The following is a 22,500-nucleotide window of genomic DNA, read 5'->3' as shown; positions in this document are numbered from 1 at the left end:
TGAATGGCTACGCCGCCCCCTTTTATCCCAGTTCTCTTCAATGCTCACAGCTGCAGCCCATCAAGGACAACCAGGACCTGTGGGACAGATATTCAAATAGAATCCATTTCCTCTACTCTAGCCAGTAAGTACTACCCTACAAGTCCTCAGAACCCCAAAGGCCACCTTTCATCTGACACCCAGACCCTGGGGAAAGGACTTCTTTTTCCCATGGCAAATGGCCTCCCTTGGCAGCCACTCACCCTGGCAGAAAGTGGGAGCCTAGCTAGAATGATGCAATCGTTGCTGGATTTTTCCAAAAGAAAAGCTGCCAGCAACTAGGGCCCTGGAAGTACTTAGAGCCTCAAACGCCACCTTGAACATATTACTGAGACCCTGGGGAAAGGACTTCGTTTTTCCCATGGAAAATGGCCTTCATTTGTGGCCACTCGGCCTGGCAGGCAGGGCAGTGCCAAGCCAGGAATCTACAAACTGTGCTGGATCCTTCCAGAACGAAAGCTGCCAGCAACTAGGACCCTGCAAGTCCTTACAGCCCCAGATGCCACCAGTCATCTGACACCCAGAGCCTGGGCCAATGACTTCGTTTTCCCCATGGAAAATGGCCTCCATTTCTGGCCACTCGCCCTGACCAAGAGGGTGGTGCCCAGCAAGAAATTTGCAAGCTTTGCTGGATTGCTCCAAATCGAAAGCTGCCACTTGTTGTTGTTCTATTTCTCTAGAGTCCCATCATGCTGTTCTCAGATTGCTAAAGTCCATACCTCCTCGGTGTGTTCTTATGGCTGCAGATCTTCACAGCACAGACGCTTTCTTCTGCATGCTGTTCTTTCCCAGTTCAGGGCTCCTTCAAGGCTCTCCCTGAATGGCTACGCCGCCCCCTTTTATCCCAGTTCTCTTCAATGCTCACAGCTGCAGCCCATCAAGGACAACCAGGACCTGTGGGACAGATATTCAAATAGAATCCATTTCCTCTACTCTAGCCAGTAAGTACTACCCTACAAGTCCTCAGAACCCCAAAGGCCACCTTTCATCTGACACCCAGACCCTGGGGAAAGGACTTCTTTTTCCCATGGCAAATGGCCTCCCTTGGCAGCCACTCACCCTGGCAGAAAGTGGGAGCCTAGCTAGAATGATGCAATCGTTGCTGGATTTTTCCAAAAGAAAAGCTGGCAGCAACTAGGGCCCTGGAAGTACTTAGAGCCTCAAACGCCACCTTGAACATATTACTGAGACCCTGGGGAAAGGACTTCGTTTTTCCCATGGAAAATGGCCTTCATTTGTGGCCACTCGGCCTGGCAGGCAGGGCAGTGCCAAGCCAGGAATCTACAAACTCTGCTGGATCCTTCCAGAACGAAAGCTGCCAGCAACTAGGACCCTGCAAGTCCTTAGAGCCCCAGATGCCACCAGTCATCTGACACCCAGAGCCTGGGCCAATGACTTCGTTTTCCCCATGGAAAATGGCCTCCATTTCTGGCCACTCGCCCTGACCAAGAGGGTGGTGCCCAGCAAGAAATTTGCAAGCTTTGCTGGATTGCTCCAAATCGAAAGCTGCCACTTGTTGTTGTTCTATTTCTCTAGAGTCCCATCATGCTGTTCTCAGATTGCTAAAGTCCATACCTCCTCGGTGTGTTCTTATGGCTGCAGATCTTCACAGCACAGACGCTTTCTTCTGCATGCTGTTCTTTCCCAGTTCAGGGCTCCTTCAAGGCTCTCCCTGAATGGCTACGCCGCCCCCTTTTATCCCAGTTCTCTTCAATGCTCACAGCTGCAGCCCATCAAGGACAACCAGGACCTGTGGGACAGATATTCAAATAGAATCCATTTCCTCTACTCTAGCCAGTAAGTACTACCCTACAAGTCCTCAGAACCCCAAAGGCCACCTTTCATCTGACACCCAGACCCTGGGGAAAGGACTTCTTTTTCCCATGGCAAATGGCCTCCCTTGGCAGCCACTCACCCTGGCAGAAAGTGGGAGCCTAGCTAGAATGATGCAATCGTTGCTGGATTTTTCCAAAAGAAAAGCTGGCAGCAACTAGGGCCCTGGAAGTACTTAGAGCCTCAAACGCCACCTTGAACATATTACTGAGACCCTGGGGAAAGGACTTCGTTTTTCCCATGGAAAATGGCCTTCATTTCTGGCCACTCGGCCTGGCAGGCAGGGCAGTGCCAAGCCAGGAATCTACAAACTCTGCTGGATCCTTCCAGAACGAAAGCTGCCAGCAACTAGGACCCTGCAAGTCCTTAGAGCCCCAGATGCCACCAGTCATCTGACACCCAGAGCCTGGGCCAATGACTTCGTTTTCCCCATGGAAAATGGCCTCCATTTCTGGCCACTCGCCCTGACCAAGAGGGTGGTGCCCAGCAAGAAATTTGCAAGCTTTGCTGGATTGCTCCAAATCGAAAGCTGCCACTTGTTGTTGTTCTATTTCTCTAGAGTCCCATCATGCTGTTCTCAGATTGCTAAAGTCCATACCTCCTCGGTGTGTTCTTATGGCTGCAGATCTTCACAGCACAGACGCTTTCTTCTGCATGCTGTTCTTTCCCAGTTCAGGGCTCCTTCAAGGCTCTCCCTGAATGGCTACGCCGCCCCCTTTTATCCCAGTTCTCTTCAATGCTCACAGCTGCAGCCCATCAAGGACAACCAGGACCTGTGGGACAGATATTCAAATAGAATCCATTTCCTCTACTCTAGCCAGTAAGTACTACCCTACAAGTCCTCAGAACCCCAAAGGCCACCTTTCATCTGACACCCAGACCCTGGGGAAAGGACTTCTTTTTCCCATGGCAAATGGCCTCCCTTGGCAGCCACTCACCCTGGCAGAAAGTGGGAGCCTAGCTAGAATGATGCAATCGTTGCTGGATTTTTCCAAAAGAAAAGCTGCCAGCAACTAGGGCCCTGGAAGTACTTAGAGCCTCAAACGCCACCTTGAACATATTCCTGAGACCCTGGGGAAAGGACTTCGTTTTTCCCATGGAAAATGGCCTTCATTTGTGGCCACTTGGCCTGGCAGGCAGGGCAGTGCCAAGCCAGGAATCTACAAACTCTGCTGGATCCTTCCAGAACGAAAGCTGCCAGCAACTAGGACCCTGCAAGTCCTTAGAGCCCCAGATGCCACCAGTCATCTGACACCCAGAGCCTGGGCCAATGACTTCGTTTTCCCCATGGAAAATGGCCTCCATTTCTGGCCTCTCACCCTGACCAAGAGGGTGGTGCCCAGCAAGAAATTTGCAAGCTTTGCTGGATTGCTCCAAATCGAAAGCTGCCACTTGTTGTTCTTCTATTTCTCTAGAGTCCCATCATGCTGTTCTCAGATTGCTAAAGTCCATACCTCCTCGGTGTGTTCTTATGGCTGCAGATCTTCACAGCACAGACGCTTTCTTCTGCATGCTGTTCTTTCCCAGTTCAGGGCTCCTTCAAGGCTCTCCCTGAATGGCTACGCCGCCCCCTTTTATCCCAGTTCTCTTCAATGCTCACAGCTGCAGCCCATCAAGGACAACCAGGACCTGTGGGACAGATATTCAAATAGAATCCATTTCCTCTACTCTAGCCAGTAAGTACTACCCTACAAGTCCTCAGAACCCCAAAGGCCACCTTTCATCTGACACCCAGACCCTGGGGAAAGGACTTCTTTTTCCCATGGCAAATGGCCTCCCTTGGCAGCCACTCACCCTGGCAGAAAGTGGGAGCCTAGCTAGAATGATGCAATCGTTGCTGGATTTTTCCAAAAGAAAAGCTGCCAGCAACTAGGGCCCTGGAAGTACTTAGAGCCTCAAACGCCACCTTGAACATATTCCTGAGACCCTGGGGAAAGGACTTCGTTTTTCCCATGGAAAATGGCCTTCATTTCTGGCCACTTGGCCTGGCAGGCAGGGCAGTGCCAAGCCAGGAATCTACAAACTGTGCTGGATCCTTCCAGAACGAAAGCTGCCAGCAACTAGGACCCTGCAAGTCCTTAGAGCCCCAGATGCCACCTGTCATCTGACACCCAGAGCCTGGGCCAATGACTTCGTTTTCCCCATGGAAAATGGCCTCCATTTCTGGCCACTCGCCCTGACCAAGAGGGTGGTGCCCAGCAAGAAATTTGCAAGCTTTGCTGGATTGCTCCAAATCGAAAGCTGCCACTTGTTGTTCTTCTATTTCTCTAGAGTCCCATCATGCTGTTCTCAGATTGCTAAAGTCCATACCTCCTCGGTGTGTTCTTATGGCTGCAGATCTTCACAGCACAGACGCTTTCTTCTGCATGCTGTTCTTTCCCAGTTCAGGGCTCCTTCAAGGCTCTCCCTGAATGGCTACGCCGCCCCCTTTTATCCCAGTTCTCTTCAATGCTCACAGCTGCAGCCCATCAAGGACAACCAGGACCTGTGGGACAGATATTCAAATAGAATCCATTTCCTCTACTCTAGCCAGTAAGTACTACCCTACAAGTCCTCAGAACCCCAAAGGCCACCTTTCATCTGACACCCAGACCCTGGGGAAAGGACTTCTTTTTCCCATGGCAAATGGCCTCCCTTGGCAGCCACTCACCCTGGCAGAAAGTGGGAGCCTAGCTAGAATGATGCAATCGTTGCTGGATTTTTCCAAAAGAAAAGCTGCCAGCAACTAGGGCCCTGGAAGTACTTAGAGCCTCAAACGCCACCTTGAACATGTTACTGAGACCCTGGGGAAAGGACTTCGTTTTTCCCATGGAAAATGGCCTTCATTTGTGGCCACTCGGCCTGGCAGGCAGGGCAGTGCCAAGCCAGGAATCTACAAACTCTGCTGGATCCTTCCAGAACGAAAGCTGCCAGCAACTAGGACCCTGCAAGTCCTTAGAGCCCCAGATGCCACCTGTCATCTGACACCCAGAGCCTGGGCCAATGACTTCGTTTTCCCCATGGAAAATGGCCTCCATTTCTGGCCACTCGCCCTGACCAAGAGGGTGGTGCCCAGCAAGAAATTTGCAAGCTTTGCTGGATTGCTCCAAATCGAAAGCTGCCACTTGTTGTTCTTCTATTTCTCTAGAGTCCCATCATGCTGTTCTCAGATTGCTAAAGTCCATACCTCCTCGGTGTGTTCTTATGGCTGCAGATCTTCACAGCACAGACGCTTTCTTCTGCATGCTGTTCTTTCCCAGTTCAGGGCTCCTTCAAGGCTCTCCCTGAATGGCTACGCCGCCCCCTTTTATCCCAGTTCTCTTCAATGCTCACAGCTGCAGCCCATCAAGGACAACCAGGACCTGTGGGACAGATATTCAAATAGAATCCATTTCCTCTACTCTAGCCAGTAAGTACTACCCTACAAGTCCTCAGAACCCCAAAGGCCACCTTTCATCTGACACCCAGACCCTGGGGAAAGGACTTCTTTTTCCCATGGCAAATGGCCTCCCTTGGCAGCCACTCACCCTGGCAGAAAGTGGGAGCCTAGCTAGAATGATGCAATCGTTGCTGGATTTTTCCAAAAGAAAAGCTGCCAGCAACTAGGGCCCTGGAAGTACTTAGAGCCTCAAACGCCACCTTGAACATATTCCTGAGACCCTGGGGAAAGGACTTCGTTTTTCCCATGGAAAATGGCCTTCATTTGTGGCCACTTGGCCTGGCAGGCAGGGCAGTGCCAAGCCAGGAATCTACAAACTCTGCTGGATCCTTCCAGAACGAAAGCTGCCAGCAACTAGGACCCTGCAAGTCCTTAGAGCCCCAGATGCCACCAGTCATCTGACACCCAGAGCCTGGGCCAATGACTTCGTTTTCCCCATGGAAAATGGCCTCCATTTCTGGCCACTCGCCCTGACCAAGAGGGTGGTGCCCAGCAAGAAATTTGCAAGCTTTGCTGGATTGCTCCAAATCGAAAGCTGCCACTTGTTGTTCTTCTATTTCTCTAGAGTCCCATCATGCTGTTCTCAGATTGCTAAAGTCCATACCTCCTCGGTGTGTTCTTATGGCTGCAGATCTTCACAGCACAGACGCTTTCTTCTGCATGCTGTTCTTTCCCAGTTCAGGGCTCCTTCAAGGCTCTCCCTGAATGGCTACGCCGCCCCCTTTTATCCCAGTTCTCTTCAATGCTCACAGCTGCAGCCCATCAAGGACAACCAGGACCTGTGGGACAGATATTCAAATAGAATCCATTTCCTCTACTCTAGCCAGTAAGTACTACCCTACAAGTCCTCAGAACCCCAAAGGCCACCTTTCATCTGACACCCAGACCCTGGGGAAAGGACTTCTTTTTCCCATGGCAAATGGCCTCCCTTGGCAGCCACTCACCCTGGCAGAAAGTGGGAGCCTAGCTAGAATGATGCAATCGTTGCTGGATTTTTCCAAAAGAAAAGCTGGCAGCAACTAGGGCCCTGGAAGTACTTAGAGCCTCAAACGCCACCTTGAACATATTCCTGAGACCCTGGGGAAAGGACTTCGTTTTTCCCATGGAAAATGGCCTTCATTTGTGGCCACTTGGCCTGGCAGGCAGGGCAGTGCCAAGCCAGGAATCTACAAACTCTGCTGGATCCTTCCAGAACGAAAGCTGCCAGCAACTAGGACCCTGCAAGTCCTTAGAGCCCCAGATGCCACCAGTCATCTGACACCCAGAGCCTGGGCCAATGACTTCGTTTTCCCCATGGAAAATGGCCTCCATTTCTGGCCTCTCACCCTGACCAAGAGGGTGGTGCCCAGCAAGAAATTTGCAAGCTTTGCTGGATTGCTCCAAATCGAAAGCTGCCACTTGTTGTTCTTCTATTTCTCTAGAGTCCCATCATGCTGTTCTCAGATTGCTAAAGTCCATACCTCCTCGGTGTGTTCTTATGGCTGCAGATCTTCACAGCACAGACGCTTTCTTCTGCATGCTGTTCTTTCCCAGTTCAGGGCTCCTTCAAGGCTCTCCCTGAATGGCTACGCCGCCCCCTTTTATCCCAGTTCTCTTCAATGCTCACAGCTGCAGCCCATCAAGGACAACCAGGACCTGTGGGACAGATATTCAAATAGAATCCATTTCCTCTACTCTAGCCAGTAAGTACTACCCTACAAGTCCTCAGAACCCCAAAGGCCACCTTTCATCTGACACCCAGACCCTGGGGAAAGGACTTCTTTTTCCCATGGCAAATGGCCTCCCTTGGCAGCCACTCACCCTGGCAGAAAGTGGGAGCCTAGCTAGAATGATGCAATCGTTGCTGGATTTTTCCAAAAGAAAAGCTGCCAGCAACTAGGGCCCTGGAAGTACTTAGAGCCTCAAACGCCACCTTGAACATATTACTGAGACCCTGGGGAAAGGACTTCGTTTTTCCCATGGAAAATGGCCTTCATTTGTGGCCACTCGGCCTGGCAGGCAGGGCAGTGCCAAGCCAGGAATCTACAAACTCTGCTGGATCCTTCCAGAACGAAAGCTGCCAGCAACTAGGACCCTGCAAGTCCTTACAGCCCCAGATGCCACCTGTCATCTGACACCCAGAGCCTGGGCCAATGACTTCGTTTTCCCCATGGAAAATGGCCTCCATTTCTGGCCACTCGCCCTGACCAAGAGGGTGGTGCCCAGCAAGAAATTTGCAAGCTTTGCTGGATTGCTCCAAATCGAAAGCTGCCACTTGTTGTTCTTCTATTTCTCTAGAGTCCCATCATGCTGTTCTCAGATTGCTAAAGTCCATACCTCCTCGGTGTGTTCTTATGGCTGCAGATCTTCACAGCACAGACGCTTTCTTCTGCATGCTGTTCTTTCCCAGTTCAGGGCTCCTTCAAGGCTCTCCCTGAATGGCTACGCCGCCCCCTTTTATCCCAGTTCTCTTCAATGCTCACAGCTGCAGCCCATCAAGGACAACCAGGACCTGTGGGACAGATATTCAAATAGAATCCATTTCCTCTACTCTAGCCAGTAAGTACTACCCTACAAGTCCTCAGAACCCCAAAGGCCACCTTTCATCTGACACCCAGACCCTGGGGAAAGGACTTCTTTTTCCCATGGCAAATGGCCTCCCTTGGCAGCCACTCACCCTGGCAGAAAGTGGGAGCCTAGCTAGAATGATGCAATCGTTGCTGGATTTTTCCAAAAGAAAAGCTGCCAGCAACTAGGGCCCTGGAAGTACTTAGAGCCTCAAACGCCACCTTGAACATATTACTGAGACCCTGGGGAAAGGACTTCGTTTTTCCCATGGAAAATGGCCTTCATTTCTGGCCACTTGGCCTGGCAGGCAGGGCAGTGCCAAGCCAGGAATCTACAAACTGTGCTGGATCCTTCCAGAACGAAAGCTGCCAGCAACTAGGACCCTGCAAGTCCTTAGAGCCCCAGATGCCACCAGTCATCTGACACCCAGAGCCTGGGCCAATGACTTCGTTTTCCCCATGGAAAATGGCCTCCATTTCTGGCCACTCGCCCTGACCAAGAGGGTGGTGCCCAGCAAGAAATTTGCAAGCTTTGCTGGATTGCTCCAAATCGAAAGCTGCCACTTGTTGTTCTTCTATTTCTCTAGAGTCCCATCATGCTGTTCTCAGATTGCTAAAGTCCATACCTCCTCGGTGTGTTCTTATGGCTGCAGATCTTCACAGCACAGACGCTTTCTTCTGCATGCTGTTCTTTCCCAGTTCAGGGCTCCTTCAAGGCTCTCCCTGAATGGCTACGCCGCCCCCTTTTATCCCAGTTCTCTTCAATGCTCACAGCTGCAGCCCATCAAGGACAACCAGGACCTGTGGGACAGATATTCAAATAGAATCCATTTCCTCTACTCTAGCCAGTAAGTACTACCCTACAAGTCCTCAGAACCCCAAAGGCCACCTTTCATCTGACACCCAGACCCTGGGGAAAGGACTTCTTTTTCCCATGGCAAATGGCCTCCCTTGGCAGCCACTCACCCTGGCAGAAAGTGGGAGCCTAGCTAGAATGATGCAATCGTTGCTGGATTTTTCCAAAAGAAAAGCTGCCAGCAACTAGGGCCCTGGAAGTACTTAGAGCCTCAAACGCCACCTTGAACATGTTACTGAGACCCTGGGGAAAGGACTTCGTTTTTCCCATGGAAAATGGCCTTCATTTGTGGCCACTCGGCCTGGCAGGCAGGGCAGTGCCAAGCCAGGAATCTACAAACTCTGCTGGATCCTTCCAGAACGAAAGCTGCCAGCAACTAGGACCCTGCAAGTCCTTACAGCCCCAGATGCCACCTGTCATCTGACACCCAGAGCCTGGGCCAATGACTTCGTTTTCCCCATGGAAAATGGCCTCCATTTCTGGCCACTCGCCCTGACCAAGAGGGTGGTGCCCAGCAAGAAATTTGCAAGCTTTGCTGGATTGCTCCAAATCGAAAGCTGCCACTTGTTGTTCTTCTATTTCTCTAGAGTCCCATCATGCTGTTCTCAGATTGCTAAAGTCCATACCTCCTCGGTGTGTTCTTATGGCTGCAGATCTTCACAGCACAGACGCTTTCTTCTGCATGCTGTTCTTTCCCAGTTCAGGGCTCCTTCAAGGCTCTCCCTGAATGGCTACGCCGCCCCCTTTTATCCCAGTTCTCTTCAATGCTCACAGCTGCAGCCCATCAAGGACAACCAGGACCTGTGGGACAGATATTCAAATAGAATCCATTTCCTCTACTCTAGCCAGTAAGTACTACCCTACAAGTCCTCAGAACCCCAAAGGCCACCTTTCATCTGACACCCAGACCCTGGGGAAAGGACTTCTTTTTCCCATGGCAAATGGCCTCCCTTGGCAGCCACTCACCCTGGCAGAAAGTGGGAGCCTAGCTAGAATGATGCAATCGTTGCTGGATTTTTCCAAAAGAAAAGCTGCCAGCAACTAGGGCCCTGGAAGTACTTAGAGCCTCAAACGCCACCTTGAACATATTACTGAGACCCTGGGGAAAGGACTTCGTTTTTCCCATGGAAAATGGCCTTCATTTGTGGCCACTCGGCCTGGCAGGCAGGGCAGTGCCAAGCCAGGAATCTACAAACTGTGCTGGATCCTTCCAGAACGAAAGCTGCCAGCAACTAGGACCCTGCAAGTCCTTAGAGCCCCAGATGCCACCAGTCATCTGACACCCAGAGCCTGGGCCAATGACTTCGTTTTCCCCATGGAAAATGGCCTCCATTTCTGGCCACTCGCCCTGACCAAGAGGGTGGTGCCCAGCAAGAAATTTGCAAGCTTTGCTGGATTGCTCCAAATCGAAAGCTGCCACTTGTTGTTGTTCTATTTCTCTAGAGTCCCATCATGCTGTTCTCAGATTGCTAAAGTCCATACCTCCTCGGTGTGTTCTTATGGCTGCAGATCTTCACAGCACAGACGCTTTCTTCTGCATGCTGTTCTTTCCCAGTTCAGGGCTCCTTCAAGGCTCTCCCTGAATGGCTACGCCGCCCCCTTTTATCCCAGTTCTCTTCAATGCTCACAGCTGCAGCCCATCAAGGACAACCAGGACCTGTGGGACAGATATTCAAATAGAATCCATTTCCTCTACTCTAGCCAGTAAGTACTACCCTACAAGTCCTCAGAACCCCAAAGGCCACCTTTCATCTGACACCCAGACCCTGGGGAAAGGACTTCTTTTTCCCATGGCAAATGGCCTCCCTTGGCAGCCACTCACCCTGGCAGAAAGTGGGAGCCTAGCTAGAATGATGCAATCGTTGCTGGATTTTTCCAAAAGAAAAGCTGCCAGCAACTAGGGCCCTGGAAGTACTTAGAGCCTCAAACGCCACCTTGAACATATTCCTGAGACCCTGGGGAAAGGACTTCGTTTTTCCCATGGAAAATGGCCTTCATTTGTGGCCACTTGGCCTGGCAGGCAGGGCAGTGCCAAGCCAGGAATCTACAAACTCTGCTGGATCCTTCCAGAACGAAAGCTGCCAGCAACTAGGACCCTGCAAGTCCTTAGAGCCCCAGATGCCACCAGTCATCTGACACCCAGAGCCTGGGCCAATGACTTCGTTTTCCCCATGGAAAATGGCCTCCATTTCTGGCCACTCGCCCTGACCAAGAGGGTGGTGCCCAGCAAGAAATTTGCAAGCTTTGCTGGATTGCTCCAAATCGAAAGCTGCCACTTGTTGTTCTTCTATTTCTCTAGAGTCCCATCATGCTGTTCTCAGATTGCTAAAGTCCATACCTCCTCGGTGTGTTCTTATGGCTGCAGATCTTCACAGCACAGACGCTTTCTTCTGCATGCTGTTCTTTCCCAGTTCAGGGCTCCTTCAAGGCTCTCCCTGAATGGCTACGCCGCCCCCTTTTATCCCAGTTCTCTTCAATGCTCACAGCTGCAGCCCATCAAGGACAACCAGGACCTGTGGGACAGATATTCAAATAGAATCCATTTCCTCTACTCTAGCCAGTAAGTACTACCCTACAAGTCCTCAGAACCCCAAAGGCCACCTTTCATCTGACACCCAGACCCTGGGGAAAGGACTTCTTTTTCCCATGGCAAATGGCCTCCCTTGGCAGCCACTCACCCTGGCAGAAAGTGGGAGCCTAGCTAGAATGATGCAATCGTTGCTGGATTTTTCCAAAAGAAAAGCTGCCAGCAACTAGGGCCCTGGAAGTACTTAGAGCCTCAAACGCCACCTTGAACATATTACTGAGACCCTGGGGAAAGGACTTCGTTTTTCCCATGGAAAATGGCCTTCATTTGTGGCCACTCGGCCTGGCAGGCAGGGCAGTGCCAAGCCAGGAATCTACAAACTCTGCTGGATCCTTCCAGAATGAAAGCTGCCAGCAACTAGGACCCTGCAAGTCCTTAGAGCCCCAGATGCCACCAGTCATCTGACACCCAGAGCCTGGGCCAATGACTTCGTTTTCCCCATGGAAAATGGCCTCCATTTCTGGCCTCTCACCCTGACCAAGAGGGTGGTGCCCAGCAAGAAATTTGCAAGCTTTGCTGGATTGCTCCAAATCGAAAGCTGCCACTTGTTGTTCTTCTATTTCTCTAGAGTCCCATCATGCTGTTCTCAGATTGCTAAAGTCCATACCTCCTCGGTGTGTTCTTATGGCTGCAGATCTTCACAGCACAGACGCTTTCTTCTGCATGCTGTTCTTTCCCAGTTCAGGGCTCCTTCAAGGCTCTCCCTGAATGGCTACGCCGCCCCCTTTTATCCCAGTTCTCTTCAATGCTCACAGCTGCAGCCCATCAAGGACAACCAGGACCTGTGGGACAGATATTCAAATAGAATCCATTTCCTCTACTCTAGCCAGTAAGTACTACCCTACAAGTCCTCAGAACCCCAAAGGCCACCTTTCATCTGACACCCAGACCCTGGGGAAAGGACTTCTTTTTCCCATGGCAAATGGCCTCCCTTGGCAGCCACTCACCCTGGCAGAAAGTGGGAGCCTAGCTAGAATGATGCAATCGTTGCTGGATTTTTCCAAAAGAAAAGCTGCCAGCAACTAGGGCCCTGGAAGTACTTAGAGCCTCAAACGCCACCTTGAACATATTACTGAGACCCTGGGGAAAGGACTTCATTTTTCCCATGGAAAATGGCCTTCATTTGTGGCCACTCGGCCTGGCAGGCAGGGCAGTGCCAAGCCAGGAATCTACAAACTGTGCTGGATCCTTCCAGAACGAAAGCTGCCAGCAACTAGGACCCTGCAAGTCCTTAGAGCCCCAGATGCCACCTGTCATCTGACACCCAGAGCCTGGGCCAATGACTTCGTTTTCCCCATGGAAAATGGCCTCCATTTCTGGCCACTCGCCCTGACCAAGAGGGTGGTGCCCAGCAAGAAATTTGCAAGCTTTGCTGGATTGCTCCAAATCGAAAGCTGCCACTTGTTGTTGTTCTATTTCTCTAGAGTCCCATCATGCTGTTCTCAGATTGCTAAAGTCCATACCTCCTCGGTGTGTTCTTATGGCTGCAGATCTTCACAGCACAGACGCTTTCTTCTGCATGCTGTTCTTTCCCAGTTCAGGGCTCCTTCAAGGCTCTCCCTGAATGGCTACGCCGCCCCCTTTTATCCCAGTTCTCTTCAATGCTCACAGCTGCAGCCCATCAAGGACAACCAGGACCTGTGGGACAGATATTCAAATAGAATCCATTTCCTCTACTCTAGCCAGTAAGTACTACCCTACAAGTCCTCAGAACCCCAAAGGCCACCTTTCATCTGACACCCAGACCCTGGGGAAAGGACTTCTTTTTCCCATGGCAAATGGCCTCCCTTGGCAGCCACTCACCCTGGCAGAAAGTGGGAGCCTAGCTAGAATGATGCAATCGTTGCTGGATTTTTCCAAAAGAAAAGCTGCCAGCAACTAGGGCCCTGGAAGTACTTAGAGCCTCAAACGCCACCTTGAACATATTACTGAGACCCTGGGGAAAGGACTTCGTTTTTCCCATGGAAAATGGCCTTCATTTGTGGCCACTCGGCCTGGCAGGCAGGGCAGTGCCAAGCCAGGAATCTACAAACTGTGCTGGATCCTTCCAGAACGAAAGCTGCCAGCAACTAGGACCCTGCAAGTCCTTAGAGCCCCAGATGCCACCAGTCATCTGACACCCAGAGCCTGGGCCAATGACTTCGTTTTCCCCATGGAAAATGGCCTCCATTTCTGGCCACTCGCCCTGACCAAGAGGGTGGTGCCCAGCAAGAAATTTGCAAGCTTTGCTGGATTGCTCCAAATCGAAAGCTGCCACTTGTTGTTGTTCTATTTCTCTAGAGTCCCATCATGCTGTTCTCAGATTGCTAAAGTCCATACCTCCTCGGTGTGTTCTTATGGCTGCAGATCTTCACAGCACAGACGCTTTCTTCTGCATGCTGTTCTTTCCCAGTTCAGGGCTCCTTCAAGGCTCTCCCTGAATGGCTACGCCGCCCCCTTTTATCCCAGTTCTCTTCAATGCTCACAGCTGCAGCCCATCAAGGACAACCAGGACCTGTGGGACAGATATTCAAATAGAATCCATTTCCTCTACTCTAGCCAGTAAGTACTACCCTACAAGTCCTCAGAACCCCAAAGGCCACCTTTCATCTGACACCCAGACCCTGGGGAAAGGACTTCTTTTTCCCATGGCAAATGGCCTCCCTTGGCAGCCACTCACCCTGGCAGAAAGTGGGAGCCTAGCTAGAATGATGCAATCGTTGCTGGATTTTTCCAAAAGAAAAGCTGCCAGCAACTAGGGCCCTGGAAGTACTTAGAGCCTCAAACGCCACCTTGAACATATTACTGAGACCCTGGGGAAAGGACTTCGTTTTTCCCATGGAAAATGGCCTTCATTTGTGGCCACTCGGCCTGGCAGGCAGGGCAGTGCCAAGCCAGGAATCTACAAACTCTGCTGGATCCTTCCAGAACGAAAGCTGCCAGCAACTAGGACCCTGCAAGTCCTTAGAGCCCCAGATGCCACCTGTCATCTGACACCCAGAGCCTGGGCCAATGACTTCGTTTTCCCCATGGAAAATGGCCTCCATTTCTGGCCACTCGCCCTGACCAAGAGGGTGGTGCCCAGCAAGAAATTTGCAAGCTTTGCTGGATTGCTCCAAATCGAAAGCTGCCACTTGTTGTTGTTCTATTTCTCTAGAGTCCCATCATGCTGTTCTCAGATTGCTAAAGTCCATACCTCCTCGGTGTGTTCTTATGGCTGCAGATCTTCACAGCACAGACGCTTTCTTCTGCATGCTGTTCTTTCCCAGTTCAGGGCTCCTTCAAGGCTCTCCCTGAATGGCTACGCCGCCCCCTTTTATCCCAGTTCTCTTCAATGCTCACAGCTGCAGCCCATCAAGGACAACCAGGACCTGTGGGACAGATATTCAAATAGAATCCATTTCCTCTACTCTAGCCAGTAAGTACTACCCTACAAGTCCTCAGAACCCCAAAGGCCACCTTTCATCTGACACCCAGACCCTGGGGAAAGGACTTCTTTTTCCCATGGCAAATGGCCTCCCTTGGCAGCCACTCACCCTGGCAGAAAGTGGGAGCCTAGCTAGAATGATGCAATCGTTGCTGGATTTTTCCAAAAGAAAAGCTGGCAGCAACTAGGGCCCTGGAAGTACTTAGAGCCTCAAACGCCACCTTGAACATATTACTGAGACCCTGGGGAAAGGACTTCGTTTTTCCCATGGAAAATGGCCTTCATTTGTGGCCACTCGGCCTGGCAGGCAGGGCAGTGCCAAGCCAGGAATCTACAAACTGTGCTGGATCCTTCCAGAACGAAAGCTGCCAGCAACTAGGACCCTGCAAGTCCTTAGAGCCCCAGATGCCACCAGTCATCTGACACCCAGAGCCTGGGCCAATGACTTCGTTTTCCCCATGGAAAATGGCCTCCATTTCTGGCCACTCGCCCTGACCAAGAGGGTGGTGCCCAGCAAGAAATTTGCAAGCTTTGCTGGATTGCTCCAAATCGAAAGCTGCCACTTGTTGTTGTTCTATTTCTCTAGAGTCCCATCATGCTGTTCTCAGATTGCTAAAGTCCATACCTCCTCGGTGTGTTCTTATGGCTGCAGATCTTCACAGCACAGACGCTTTCTTCTGCATGCTGTTCTTTCCCAGTTCAGGGCTCCTTCAAGGCTCTCCCTGAATGGCTACGCCGCCCCCTTTTATCCCAGTTCTCTTCAATGCTCACAGCTGCAGCCCATCAAGGACAACCAGGACCTGTGGGACAGATATTCAAATAGAATCCATTTCCTCTACTCTAGCCAGTAAGTACTACCCTACAAGTCCTCAGAACCCCAAAGGCCACCTTTCATCTGACACCCAGACCCTGGGGAAAGGACTTCTTTTTCCCATGGCAAATGGCCTCCCTTGGCAGCCACTCACCCTGGCAGAAAGTGGGAGCCTAGCTAGAATGATGCAATCGTTGCTGGATTTTTCCAAAAGAAAAGCTGCCAGCAACTAGGGCCCTGGAAGTACTTAGAGCCTCAAACGCCACCTTGAACATATTACTGAGACCCTGGGGAAAGGACTTCGTTTTTCCCATGGAAAATGGCCTTCATTTCTGGCCACTTGGCCTGGCAGGCAGGGCAGTGCCAAGCCAGGAATCTACAAACTGTGCTGGATCCTTCCAGAACGAAAGCTGCCAGCAACTAGGACCCTGCAAGTCCTTACAGCCCCAGATGCCACCTGTCATCTGACACCCAGAGCCTGGGCCAATGACTTCGTTTTCCCCATGGAAAATGGCCTCCATTTCTGGCCACTCGCCCTGACCAAGAGGGTGGTGCCCAGCAAGAAATTTGCAAGCTTTGCTGGATTGCTCCAAATCGAAAGCTGCCACTTGTTGTTGTTCTATTTCTCTAGAGTCCCATCATGCTGTTCTCAGATTGCTAAAGTCCATACCTCCTCGGTGTGTTCTTATGGCTGCAGATCTTCACAGCACAGACGCTTTCTTCTGCATGCTGTTCTTTCCCAGTTCAGGGCTCCTTCAAGGCTCTCCCTGAATGGCTACGCCGCCCCCTTTTATCCCAGTTCTCTTCAATGCTCACAGCTGCAGCCCATCAAGGACAACCAGGACCTGTGGGACAGATATTCAAATAGAATCCATTTCCTCTACTCTAGCCAGTAAGTACTACCCTACAAGTCCTCAGAACCCCAAAGGCCACCTTTCATCTGACACCCAGACCCTGGGGAAAGGACTTCTTTTTCCCATGGCAAATGGCCTCCCTTGGCAGCCACTCACCCTGGCAGAAAGTGGGAGCCTAGCTAGAATGATGCAATCGTTGCTGGATTTTTCCAAAAGAAAAGCTGCCAGCAACTAGGGCCCTGGAAGTACTTAGAGCCTCAAACGCCACCTTGAACATATTACTGAGACCCTGGGGAAAGGACTTCGTTTTTCCCATGGAAAATGGCCTTCATTTGTGGCCACTCGGCCTGGCAGGCAGGGCAGTGCCAAGCCAGGAATCTACAAACTGTGCTGGATCCTTCCAGAACGAAAGCTGCCAGCAACTAGGACCCTGCAAGTCCTTAGAGCCCCAGATGCCACCAGTCATCTGACACCCAGAGCCTGGGCCAATGACTTCGTTTTCCCCATGGAAAATGGCCTCCATTTCTGGCCACTCGCCCTGACCAAGAGGGTGGTGCCCAGCAAGAAATTTGCAAGCTTTGCTGGATTGCTCCAAATCGAAAGCTGCCACTTGTTGTTGTTCTATTTCTCTAGAGTCCCATCATGCTGTTCTCAGATTGCTAAAGTCCATACCTCCTCGGTGTGTTCTTATGGCTGCAGATCTTCACAGCACAGACGCTTTCTTCTGCATGCTGTTCTTTCCCAGTTCAGGGCTCCTTCAAGGCTCTCCCTGAATGGCTACGCCGCCCCCTTTTATCCCAGTTCTCTTCAATGCTCACAGCTGCAGCCCATCAAGGACAACCAGGACCTGTGGGACAGATATTCAAATAGAATCCATTTCCTCTACTCTAGCCAGTAAGTACTACCCTACAAGTCCTCAGAACCCCAAAGGCCACCTTTCATCTGACACCCAGACCCTGGGGAAAGGACTTCTTTTTCCCATGGCAAATGGCCTCCCTTGGCAGCCACTCACCCTGGCAGAAAGTGGGAGCCTAGCTAGAATGATGCAATCGTTGCTGGATTTTTCCAAAAGAAAAGCTGCCAGCAACTAGGGCCCTGGAAGTACTTAGAGCCTCAAACGCCACCTTGAACATATTCCTGAGACCCTGGGGAAAGGACTTCGTTTTTCCCATGGAAAATGGCCTTCATTTGTGGCCACTTGGCCTGGCAGGCAGGGCAGTGCCAAGCCAGGAATCTACAAACTCTGCTGGATCCTTCCAGAACGAAAGCTGCCAGCAACTAGGACCCTGCAAGTCCTTAGAGCCCCAGATGCCACCAGTCATCTGACACCCAGAGCCTGGGCCAATGACTTCGTTTTCCCCATGGAAAATGGCCTCCATTTCTGGCCACTCGCCCTGACCAAGAGGGTGGTGCCCAGCAAGAAATTTGCAAGCTTTGCTGGATTGCTCCAAATCGAAAGCTGCCACTTGTTGTTCTTCTATTTCTCTAGAGTCCCATCATGCTGTTCTCAGATTGCTAAAGTCCATACCTCCTCGGTGTGTTCTTATGGCTGCAGATCTTCACAGCACAGACGCTTTCTTCTGCATGCTGTTCTTTCCCAGTTCAGGGCTCCTTCAAGGCTCTCCCTGAATGGCTACGCCGCCCCCTTTTATCCCAGTTCTCTTCAATGCTCACAGCTGCAGCCCATCAAGGACAACCAGGACCTGTGGGACAGATATTCAAATAGAATCCATTTCCTCTACTCTAGCCAGTAAGTACTACCCTACAAGTCCTCAGAACCCCAAAGGCCACCTTTCATCTGACACCCAGACCCTGGGGAAAGGACTTCTTTTTCCCATGGCAAATGGCCTCCCTTGGCAGCCACTCACCCTGGCAGAAAGTGGGAGCCTAGCTAGAATGATGCAATCGTTGCTGGATTTTTCCAAAAGAAAAGCTGGCAGCAACTAGGGCCCTGGAAGTACTTAGAGCCTCAAACGCCACCTTGAACATATTCCTGAGACCCTGGGGAAAGGACTTCGTTTTTCCCATGGAAAATGGCCTTCATTTGTGGCCACTTGGCCTGGCAGGCAGGGCAGTGCCAAGCCAGGAATCTACAAACTCTGCTGGATCCTTCCAGAACGAAAGCTGCCAGCAACTAGGACCCTGCAAGTCCTTACAGCCCCAGATGCCACCTGTCATCTGACACCCAGAGCCTGGGCCAATGACTTCGTTTTCCCCATGGAAAATGGCCTCCATTTCTGGCCACTCGCCCTGACCAAGAGGGTGGTGCCCAGCAAGAAATTTGCAAGCTTTGCTGGATTGCTCCAAATCGAAAGCTGCCACTTGTTGTTGTTCTATTTCTCTAGAGTCCCATCATGCTGTTCTCAGATTGCTAAAGTCCATACCTCCTCGGTGTGTTCTTATGGCTGCAGATCTTCACAGCACAGACGCTTTCTTCTGCATGCTGTTCTTTCCCAGTTCAGGGCTCCTTCAAGGCTCTCCCTGAATGGCTACGCCGCCCCCTTTTATCCCAGTTCTCTTCAATGCTCACAGCTGCAGCCCATCAAGGACAACCAGGACCTGTGGGACAGATATTCAAATAGAATCCATTTCCTCTACTCTAGCCAGTAAGTACTACCCTACAAGTCCTCAGAACCCCAAAGGCCACCTTTCATCTGACACCCAGACCCTGGGGAAAGGACTTCTTTTTCCCATGGCAAATGGCCTCCCTTGGCAGCCACTCACCCTGGCAGAAAGTGGGAGCCTAGCTAGAATGATGCAATCGTTGCTGGATTTTTCCAAAAGAAAAGCTGCCAGCAACTAGGGCCCTGGAAGTACTTAGAGCCTCAAACGCCACCTTGAACATATTACTGAGACCCTGGGGAAAGGACTTCGTTTTTCCCATGGAAAATGGCCTTCATTTGTGGCCACTCGGCCTGGCAGGCAGGGCAGTGCCAAGCCAGGAATCTACAAACTGTGCTGGATCCTTCCAGAACGAAAGCTGCCAGCAACTAGGACCCTGCAAGTCCTTAGAGCCCCAGATGCCACCAGTCATCTGACACCCAGAGCCTGGGCCAATGACTTCGTTTTCCCCATGGAAAATGGCCTCCATTTCTGGCCACTCGCCCTGACCAAGAGGGTGGTGCCCAGCAAGAAATTTGCAAGCTTTGCTGGATTGCTCCAAATCGAAAGCTGCCACTTGTTGTTGTTCTATTTCTCTAGAGTCCCATCATGCTGTTCTCAGATTGCTAAAGTCCATACCTCCTCGGTGTGTTCTTATGGCTGCAGATCTTCACAGCACAGACGCTTTCTTCTGCATGCTGTTCTTTCCCAGTTCAGGGCTCCTTCAAGGCTCTCCCTGAATGGCTACGCCGCCCCCTTTTATCCCAGTTCTCTTCAATGCTCACAGCTGCAGCCCATCAAGGACAACCAGGACCTGTGGGACAGATATTCAAATAGAATCCATTTCCTCTACTCTAGCCAGTAAGTACTACCCTACAAGTCCTCAGAACCCCAAAGGCCACCTTTCATCTGACACCCAGACCCTGGGGAAAGGACTTCTTTTTCCCATGGCAAATGGCCTCCCTTGGCAGCCACTCACCCTGGCAGAAAGTGGGAGCCTAGCTAGAATGATGCAATCGTTGCTGGATTTTTCCAAAAGAAAAGCTGGCAGCAACTAGGGCCCTGGAAGTACTTAGAGCCTCAAACGCCACCTTGAACATATTCCTGAGACCCTGGGGAAAGGACTTCGTTTTTCCCATGGAAAATGGCCTTCATTTGTGGCCACTTGGCCTGGCAGGCAGGGCAGTGCCAAGCCAGGAATCTACAAACTCTGCTGGATCCTTCCAGAACGAAAGCTGCCAGCAACTAGGACCCTGCAAGTCCTTAGAGCCCCAGATGCCACCAGTCATCTGACACCCAGAGCCTGGGCCAATGACTTCGTTTTCCCCATGGAAAATGGCCTCCATTTCTGGCCACTCGCCCTGACCAAGAGGGTGGTGCCCAGCAAGAAATTTGCAAGCTTTGCTGGATTGCTCCAAATCGAAAGCTGCCACTTGTTGTTCTTCTATTTCTCTAGAGTCCCATCATGCTGTTCTCAGATTGCTAAAGTCCATACCTCCTCGGTGTGTTCTTATGGCTGCAGATCTTCACAGCACAGACGCTTTCTTCTGCATGCTGTTCTTTCCCAGTTCAGGGCTCCTTCAAGGCTCTCCCTGAATGGCTACGCCGCCCCCTTTTATCCCAGTTCTCTTCAATGCTCACAGCTGCAGCCCATCAAGGACAACCAGGACCTGTGGGACAGATATTCAAATAGAATCCATTTCCTCTACTCTAGCCAGTAAGTACTACCCTACAAGTCCTCAGAACCCCAAAGGCCACCTTTCATCTGACACCCAGACCCTGGGGAAAGGACTTCTTTTTCCCATGGCAAATGGCCTCCCTTGGCAGCCACTCACCCTGGCAGAAAGTGGGAGCCTAGCTAGAATGATGCAATCGTTGCTGGATTTTTCCAAAAGAAAAGCTGGCAGCAACTAGGGCCCTGGAAGTACTTAGAGCCTCAAACGCCACCTTGAACATATTCCTGAGACCCTGGGGAAAGGACTTCGTTTTTCCCATGGAAAATGGCCTTCATTTGTGGCCACTTGGCCTGGCAGGCAGGGCAGTGCCAAGCCAGGAATCTACAAACTCTGCTGGATCCTTCCAGAACGAAAGCTGCCAGCAACTAGGACCCTGCAAGTCCTTAGAGCCCCAGATGCCACCAGTCATCTGACACCCAGAGCCTGGGCCAATGACTTCGTTTTCCCCATGGAAAATGGCCTCCATTTCTGGCCTCTCACCCTGACCAAGAGGGTGGTGCCCAGCAAGAAATTTGCAAGCTTTGCTGGATTGCTCCAAATCGAAAGCTGCCACTTGTTGTTGTTCTATTTCTCTAGAGTCCCATCATGCTGTTCTCAGATTGCTAAAGTCCATACCTCCTCGGTGTGTTCTTATGGCTGCAGATCTTCACAGCACAGACGCTTTCTTCTGCATGCTGTTCTTTCCCAGTTCAGGGCTCCTTCAAGGCTCTCCCTGAATGGCTACGCCGCCCCCTTTTATCCCAGTTCTCTTCAATGCTCACAGCTGCAGCCCATCAAGGACAACCAGGACCTGTGGGACAGATATTCAAATAGAATCCATTTCCTCTACTCTAGCCAGTAAGTACTACCCTACAAGTCCTCAGAACCCCAAAGGCCACCTTTCATCTGACACCCAGACCCTGGGGAAAGGACTTCTTTTTCCCATGGCAAATGGCCTCCCTTGGCAGCCACTCACCCTGGCAGAAAGTGGGAGCCTAGCTAGAATGATGCAATCGTTGCTGGATTTTTCCAAAAGAAAAGCTGCCAGCAACTAGGGCCCTGGAAGTACTTAGAGCCTCAAACGCCACCTTGAACATATTACTGAGACCCTGGGGAAAGGACTTCATTTTTCCCATGGAAAATGGCCTTCATTTGTGGCCACTCGGCCTGGCAGGCAGGGCAGTGCCAAGCCAGGAATCTACAAACTGTGCTGGATCCTTCCAGAACGAAAGCTGCCAGCAACTAGGACCCTGCAAGTCCTTACAGCCCCAGATGCCACCTGTCATCTGACACCCAGAGCCTGGGCCAATGACTTCGTTTTCCCCATGGAAAATGGCCTCCATTTCTGGCCACTCGCCCTGACCAAGAGGGTGGTGCCCAGCAAGAAATTTGCAAGCTTTGCTGGATTGCTCCAAATCGAAAGCTGCCATTTGTTGTTGTTCTATTTCTCTAGAGTCCCATCATGCTGTTCTCAGATTGCTAAAGTCCATACCTCCTCGGTGTGTTCTTATGGCTGCAGATCTTCACAGCACAGACGCTTTCTTCTGCATGCTGTTCTTTCCCAGTTCAGGGCTCCTTCAAGGCTCTCCCTGAATGGCTACGCCGCCCCCTTTTATCCCAGTTCTCTTCAATGCTCACAGCTGCAGCCCATCAAGGACAACCAGGACCTGTGGGACAGATATTCAAATAGAATCCATTTCCTCTACTCTAGCCAGTAAGTACTACCCTACAAGTCCTCAGAACCCCAAAGGCCACCTTTCATCTGACACCCAGACCCTGGGGAAAGGACTTCTTTTTCCCATGGCAAATGGCCTCCCTTGGCAGCCACTCACCC

The sequence above is a fragment of the Agelaius phoeniceus genome, chromosome 33 (genome assembly GCF_051311805.1).
Source record: "Agelaius phoeniceus isolate bAgePho1 chromosome 33, bAgePho1.hap1, whole genome shotgun sequence".
NCBI classification, from domain to species: Eukaryota; Metazoa; Chordata; class Aves; order Passeriformes; family Icteridae; genus Agelaius; species Agelaius phoeniceus.
This window is presented reverse-complemented; position numbering follows the sequence as displayed.